This window comes from Gracilinanus agilis, chromosome 3, assembly GCF_016433145.1.
Source record: "Gracilinanus agilis isolate LMUSP501 chromosome 3, AgileGrace, whole genome shotgun sequence".
NCBI lineage: Eukaryota > Metazoa > Chordata > Mammalia > Didelphimorphia > Didelphidae > Gracilinanus > Gracilinanus agilis.
The window spans coordinates 190,110,358-190,119,322 of record NC_058132.1 but is presented as its reverse complement, the minus strand read 5'-3'; positions in this window follow the sequence as shown (position 1 = coordinate 190,119,322).

Genomic DNA, 8,965 nt, shown 5'->3' with positions numbered 1-8,965 from the left:
AAAAAAATTGACTCACTATGACTTTCTGTTGGTTATCTCTCATTCAGAATTCAATTTGACATGCATTTTTAAGTAAGAGTTGTGTTATGAAGAGTAAAACAAAAAAACCCAAGAGAACATTACATATAGCAACAGAACTATTGTTTAAAGAATAACTTGTGTGTGTCCACCTCCAGAGAAAGAAATGATAACTAGAAACAAACAAGCAATAGTTTTATATATGCATATATCTTTTTGTCAGATGATAGCTTCTCTAATGTGGGAAGAAAGAGGGGAGAAGAAGGTATATACTTGGGAACTTTAATGTAATAAAAAAACAAAAAGATAATTTAAAAAATTTTAAGTGGGGTTTGGAGAGAACTCGGAAAAATGCTAACTTCAATCTTTTTTGGTTCCACCTTCCAAATGACTTTTCTTTGGGGGACTGAGCATTTACATAAATAAATTAATATAAAATTTACCACTCTTCATTTTACAGTTACACCTCCCCTTTCCCTGTTATAAAGAACATTGGGAGCTTTGGGAGTAGAAAAGAATAAGTGGTGAAATTCAATGGTAGCAGAGCCTGGGCTCAAGTTCAAAAGGATAACAATGGAGAGAAGTGCAAAAGGGATGCAAAATCAATGAAAGCCCTGCTTCTTGTCCTGATCCTGACTGGCTACTAAATCTCTGAATCCTGCACCACAATAAATTACCTATGGCCAGACAAGATCAGTTACCTCCAGCAATTAGAGAAAGCATAACCTGCCCCTTCCCCACCCAGAATTCCAGATTACCCAAGATTTTAACTGCTAGCTCTCAAATCATGAATGAGTGATCCAAGATTGATTTAAGAATGCTAAATTTTCATGTGATAACCAGTCATATAAGCAATGCAAATGGAACATCTCAGAAAACTGTAGTTGTTTACCTTTGCTTATTCTAGAGAGCACTCAGACTACAATTGTTCCAGAACTCCAGAGTCCCAAAAGACATTCCAAAGACATCTAAATGATTATATAATGATGAGGACCTCCCAAAATCTTTCTTAAAATCTAAATTTATTTGTTAATTACATTAAAATATCCACGTTACTCCTTCTGTCCCCACCCTAATTAGAGAAGGCATCATATGACAAAAAGATATCTGTATATACAAAACTGTCTTGTCTATTTCTGTTCATCAAATCTTTCTCTGGAGGTAGACATACATAATGTATTCTTCAAACAAAATTTCTGTTACTGTATATAATGTTCTCTTGGTTCTGGTCATTTCACTCTTCATAATTTCATATAGGTCTGCCCATTTAAAAATATTAACCCGCTTTTCATTGATCATAGTGCAGTAGTATTCCACCACAATCATGTCACAACTTATTAACTTAATACTAGCTAAGCCATACCTCCTTTTATATATATAAATTCTTCTCTAATTCCTGCCACAAATTCTGATTTTTACAAGTATCTAATCATTCCTTTTAGTGATCTCGACAGAATTGTTCTCTGGAGACTTCCTCTTTAATATACAAATATTTCTGAGAGGTAATAGCCTGAACTATTATGAGTTATTAACACATAAGTGTGAATTTTTATGTCAAATTATTTCCTCCTAAAACAGCTAACTGGGTGTTGAGAATAGGAATAACTGTTTTTAAATGGGAGATGGGGGATGAGAGGGAGACTGGAGAAAAGGGTAATGGGGATAATTTTGAAACTTGCAAACCCTTCCAGGAAAGAAAGTCAGGATGGTGCCACAGAGAGGGCTGCATGAGGCTATTGCTATTATCTAGGGGCAAGAAAACAGATCTGAGCCAGGAGAGGGATATAGAAAGAGACTCTGGGAAAGCATGGAGGACAAACTTTTTTCCAGTCCCACAAGTTTACCTAAGGTTGGCCCTATATAGAGGTGTTTCATTTAGAAAGCTTTTCTGACTAGAGAGATCCGTGGGAGGTAATTTGATCCAAAGGACACTTCAGCCACAAGATACTTGACTTTCCACCTGACTGGTTCCTAATACCCAGGCTGCATATCTGCCTGGCTCCTGCAGCTCCTACACTGCCTTCTGTTTCACTAGACTCTCAAGGCTCTGGTAAGCTTGGGATTGGGCTCTTAGCCACTTACTGAAGTGTCTGCACCAACCAGCATTATCTGTCAGACCTCTCTAAAGGAAATGAAAGAAGTCTAAGCAGATGGAATTGGCAGGAGACTGGTAGACAGGGCAATGAGCTCCAGACAGTCATCAAAGGATCCTGAATGCCACGACTGATTAGAAAAGGCCAAAACTTTTTCAACAGAAAGGATATGATTTACAGCTCTAATAATTTATACATAAGCTAACTTTCCCTGAATAATTGGAGATTATTATCCAGCTAATTACAGTACATGTTATTAAAGAATCTAGAATTCATTACTCCAATCTATGTAATTATACTGGCACGTGCTATGAAAAAAAATGCCGGGGAAGATGGGACACAACTTGCTATACTGATGAACAGCCACTTTTTGTTTTGTTTTAACTTTCTTTTTCCCCCCTTTCCATTTGGCTTAATAGGTTAGTATATATATAAGCAGGTGACATAGATTTTCTATTGATTTCAGCATTTTATTCTCATATGGCTTTTCTCCCCAAGTGAGTTAGGAAAGAGCCAGCTAGGCTAAAGAATGATTGTCAAAACATGGGTAAGTGGATGATAGTTCTATAATTTTTTGGAACTGGCATCCATAGGACACTCCTTTGGAGTTTAATTGATTAAACAAGAAGCCCCACAAGGGAAATGTCCCCTTGATTTCTATTTGTCAATTAGTATACCATCCATGAGAATCATCAAATATTATTCCACTCTACTCCTTATGAAACTTCTCATGTCATCATAAGAATTTTATTTTATCCAAAAGATCATAGATTTAGAGCTAGAAAAGAACTTAGAGGTCATCAAATTAACCATTGTCTTTATAAAGGTAAGGAAACCGAGGCTCTGAAATGCTAAGTGATTGGCCAGTGTCATACCTCATTAGTGGCTGATACAGTATTTTAATTCCAGTCTCCTGATACCAAGGCCAAATCTCTAGCCATTGATCTACCTAGATACCTTCTATATTGCTAAAGGTCATCTAATTACCACTTACAATGAGAGAGGCTAGAATAAAGGGATTCAGGATAATAGTAGCTACTCAAATCAGAAGTACTATAAGTTATTTGGTTTACACAAAGATCTAGTCTTTGAATCATCAAAACTGCCTACCTTTGTCATTGTCATGTATTATCTCAATAAACCCATAAATCTTTATTAAGCATTTTGGATTGGGCCCAGTCATGCATTCTTGCAGTAGGAGACATATATGGAGCATGAATAATGGTCTCTGCATAAGGAATGTACAACTGAATGTTCTAATATTCATATAATTATAGATTTCAAACTATAATTTATTTGGAACCATAGGTCCAAAGCTGTAAGAGACCTCAGTGGCCATCTAAGCCAGTTCTCTCATTTTATAGATAAGGAAATTGAGGACCCTGGAAATTAAATTACTTTCCTGAGGTCACCTAGGTAGTTATATACAGCCAAGATTCAATCCAGGGTCCTCTAACTCCAAGTGCAGAATTCTTTTCATTGCACCATCTACTATAGAAGAGAACTATTAAAGGACAGGTTTTCAGCAGTTTTCTGTAAATTCAGAGAAAGCTCAAAGCATCACAGAGTACTAAGGAACCTTAGAGCCCATATAGTCTAACTTGCACATGAACAAGAATTTCTTCTATGGTAGCTCCAAAAGTGGCCATCTAGTCTCTGATAAAACGGGAGGAATATTGTACAAGTCCTTAACCAAGGCCATTATACTTTTAGACAGTTTTGTTATTAAAATTTTCCCTGTGGAAAGCTAAAATCAGTCTCTGATACTTTAGCCCATTGCATTTAGTTTTGCTTCCTGTAGTCAAGTGGAACAAGTTTAATATTTCTTCTACATGATGTTCCTTCAAATCCTGAAAGACAATTATTACATACCCCTGCTCTCTATGTCTTCTTTTCTGTGGACTAAGCACTGCCTAGTTGTTTCAACAATTCCTCATTTACAACATATCTAGTTTCTCATCATCCTAGTCACCTTCCTCAGGATGCTTTCTAGTTTGTCAATGTACTTATGAGTATGTGGCACTGAGATTTGAACATCACAGAAAGACTGAATATGGCATTCTAAATGTGGTCTGACTAGGGTAGACCATCATTTGCCTTCTTCTGAATATTCATTCTCTATTAATACCTAATTAAGATCATGTTAGCATTTTTAGTGACTTTGAATTGGTAGTCATCTTTTAAAAGTTCAGCTCTTTCACACAAATGATCCATAAAACACTTATCTTTTACTTTAGTACTTTAAATTTAGGGGGTTCCCAAGTGTATACACATATGTGTGTATATATGTGTATACATATACACATTTATATAATAAATATACATATATTTTCATTAAAATTCAACCCTATTAAATTCAGAACATTAAACTATTAGGATTTTTGGGGACTTTAACTCTGATATTCAAAAAGTTACCTATTTCTCCTGATCTGTGATATCTATAAATTTGATGAACATCCTACCTACGTATTCAAACAAGGCACTGATAAACACATTGAATAGGGATGTGGACAGATACATGAAGCACTTTACCAAAGACCATCCTTCGGACTAACATTTTTCCTTTAATGATTATTCTTTTGGTCCAGTCCTTTGTCAGTTCTGAATCCACTTAACTATATAAACATCTGCTACATACCTCTTCATTTCATCTACAAGTTATCATGTGTCATTTTTTTAAAATGGCTTGTATGCAAAGCCTATAGTATTCTCTGTATCTCTCTGACTCTAGCAACATCAAAAAAAAATAAAATGAGCTTAGTTTGTCATGACCTCTTCTTGATAGACTCATAATGATAATTGTTTTCCTTTCTAAATGTTCATAAAACAGCCACTCAAGATGTTTATCAGGAACCAAAGGCATACTCACTAAGCAATAGTTTAAAGAACCTATTTTTTCAGTTATTTAAAATTTAATACCACACTTTCTATTCTCCAGTTCTATAGAGCTTCTTCCTTTTTCTAGGGCCTAGATCACTAACAGTGAGATGTAATTTGTACAAACATAGTAAATGGAATCCATCGTGGTGCCTTCTCACTTATGTTATGTTAGGTTTCAACTCCCTTTTAATTATTTTTATTTCATCCTTTCTCAGTTCAAACATCATTTTCCTTGGAGAGGAAAAAAGCAAAATAAAATGTGAGGAGTTTAGCATTTTCTTTCCAACATCTGTTACCATCATTCAGTCTACCCCAAGGAGAGATCCTGTCCCTTCTTTATCTTCCTATAACCTCTAAAGGAATTTTTAATCCATTTTTGTCATTCTTGGCATTGACTGCAAACTTCAACCTATTCTAATATTTTATCATCTTCTTACTCTTCTTATGGTACTGGGATACATTTTTTTATTTATCCCGTTACCAACCTCCATTAGATAGTAGCAAGTGCTACTTCCTCAACATCTCATATCAGCCCATGTTTCTGTAAAACTTTAAGGTTAACAAACTATCTACATCAAACACCCCCATGAGGGCAATAGTGGATTCCTCATTTTGCATATGAGGAAAATGAGATCAAATAAAAAAAAGTGATTGACTTGGGAGTCTACCATAAATAAATGCCTTTTCAGTCTGTGCAATTCCTGTCATAAATATTCCCAACCCAACATGGAGACTCTGACATTCACTCTATAGATACTACTAGAACACTCTGGTGCTCTGCTGATTAAACCCTGGCTTCCCTTCAAATTATATCTCTCCCTGATGATAGTTTTTGCATCACTTCTCCTATGCGAGTCTTCACTGGTAACTTGTAAGCACATGCTGACACCCACCATGCACCTCTCTCCTTTGGATGACCCTTATCATTAATTCTTTGCAAACTATGGGGCTTCATGACTACTTCATAACACGTGCAATATGACCAGAACCATAGTGAAGTTAAAAAGTTGGGCCTTGGTTATAGAGACAAGCTTGGGACTATAAAAAGCACTTTGTAGAGTCCCAAAGGCTGGAGAGGTTTCAAGAACAGTCCTTGAAACAGATAATGTTTCCTTTCTAAAATCTAGACCAGATAAGAATGGAAAGGCTAATCACCAGTAGATTTGTCACTTGGGCATGAAACTGATGAAAAATTAAATGTATACCCATTTAAAAATCTTTCCAGGGATTGTCTGTTCAGCATCTAAATCTTGTATTCCTTTCCCAGAGCTTACATTTTTATCATCTAGAAATAATAGAGAAGAAAATAAACTGTATTTTTCTTCCTGGTCTTTCATTATGACTTGCAGCCAAAATCTGAAAGACAGACAGACAGACAGACAGAGACAGAGAGAGAGAGACAGAGAGAAACAGAGAGAGAGAGAGAGACAGAGAGAAACAGAGAGAGAGAGAGAGACAGAGAGAGAGAGAGACAGAGAGAAACAGAGAGAGAGAGAGAGAAGAGAGAGAGAGAGAGAGAGACAGAGAGAGAGAGAGACAGAGAGAGAGACAGAGAGAGAGACAGAGAGACAGAGAGACAGAGAGACAGAGAGACAGAGAGACAGAGAGACAGAGAGAGAGAAAGAGTCTCTTTCATTAGAATGTGAGCTCCTTGAGACCAGGGATTTCTATTGTTACTCTCATCACCTTATCAAGTGTTTTCACACACGATAAGTGTTTAATAAATGCTTTTTCATTTACTCTCTGGCCTTCTTGGAGTTGGCTCATGTTTTCAGATGAGAAACATGTCTTATTTTTGGATAAGAATGGTGTCAGGAGACACCCAGAGGGTAAAAAAAATGTAGTCCTCACTCTTGCCAGGTCTTTCTCATTGGGGGTTTCTTAACTTTTTTAAAGTCACTAGATATTTACTAGCTGTGTGATCATTATCAGGTCACTTAATTTCTCAAGCCCCTTGTTTCCAAATTTGTAAAATGTCAATAATACCTCTACTTTCTACCTCAAAAGGTAGTTGTAGAAAAAGCACTTTTTGTTATGTTGATAATAACAGTGATGTTTGGAAAGCTGAAGAGTTGACCTGAAACTAGAAACCTGCAGGACTCACTCCTCCCACTCACACAGGTTAGAGTGAGTAGGAAGGGGTAGATATTCCTTACTCTTCACCCATCCCACCAAGCAGTTGGAAATCAGTTGGAAATGGAAGTAGGACTGATGGCCTCTGTCAAGGTTCAGCAAGGCAAATCTCTAATGACGGTCACTTTCTCAACTTATGTTTCCCACAGGTTTGACTGAGGGACAATAGGAGAAGCTTGATGTCTTGTTATCAGGGACAGACAAGGATCTGACTTCTTTGGCTGGCAACTGAAAGGAACCAAGCTTTATTGTAGCTGTGAGTAGGCCCAAAATAATAGTTAGGCACAACTACTAAAAGATGAAGTTTTTACTGATACAGAAGAAGGAAGGGTAGGCAGGGAAGGGGTATCTAGGATTTGGATAAGATCTGGAAAGCCCTGAACTATTAGGTAGAAACTGCACCCCCCCCCCCCAGGAGGGAGTGGAAGACTTTATATCTAGCTGGCCCTCAAAGCTTATAATAATTACTTCTAATATCTAAAATAACTAAATGAATAACAAAATGCTATTGCAAGAAAGATCTAATCCCACTAGACAGGCAAACTCCTGGGAAGAAACCACAATGGCTTTTGCAACTATGGCCACCAAGGCAATCCCCAAACCAGGAACAACAAGCAAAGTGACCTGCTCACTTCAAACCCCAGGAATCAACTGTTTAACTGCTTTCAAACTGTTCCCTCACCCAGAGTTCTTGGGGGGGGGGTGGGTCACCTGTAATTCTGGGTGAGGCTTGACCCTGTATCCTACAGGAATTCCACCCTGCCATTTTCCATGTTACACTTTGTCAAGTGCTTAAAGCACAATTTAAATGTGAGTAATTATAATCTAAGGTTTCTTCTGGATTTGTGTCCAATGATCCTATGTCACTTTTGGAAGCTGTAGGAAAGGGAAGGAAAACAGAACTAGGGAAGAAAACTTGGATATATTTCATATAGCAAAATATCAAATGTTCTGAATGTCTGACCCATTCAAATGCCCTCATTAGAATTCACTAATTTTGTTATATTGGAACACTGCCCAGAACATGGCCTCCTACTAACAAAGTGGGATTTGGGATGAGAGTTTTTTATTTCCAATATATACATTTTCTCTGAAAAAATTTGTAGTTCAAGGCAAACTAATAAATAAACCATTAATAATTAACAAATAAAATAAACCAATAATGATATTGAACTATTCCTTGCCTCTTAGGCCTGGGTCTAAATAGTTATCCTTGACTGTTAAACAATGAATGGATGGATGGAGTGGTTGATAAAATGAAGGGTAAGATTAGTGATTGATAAATGACTGAAGGAGGAAGGGAGTGAATAAAGTGACTAATAAGCATTAAGTACCAGACATTTTACAAAGGGATGAGGATACAAATTCCAAAAGCAACCCTTCATCAAAAGGAACTTATGTTTTAATAGGAGAAGACAAATCATAAGGTGGTGGTGGTGGCCAGAGGAGTATGTTTTGGTCTGGAATGCCATAGGAATTATGAGTGGAATCATAAAGAAATGGATTGACACATCCTTCCCTGGAATGCTAGTATTTATTTGAATACTACTTCAGAAACATGTGTGTGTGTGTGTGTGTGTGTGTGTGTGTGTATTGAGAGGGAACAGCTAATTAATTTGGGTCTAGCTAGATATGGGGAACTCTCACAAATCAGAAACTCAAAGCCGCAAGGGAAATATGGCTTACATCAGAATGACAAAAAGATGACCAGAGAGCAGCCAGATGTCAATCCTTGAACAGCCTTGGTTGAACTGTACAGTTTATATTGGAAAGGGGCATAGGCTTAGAGCTAGAAGGGGCTTTAGAAATCAAACCTAATTCCTACATTTTACAGATGATAA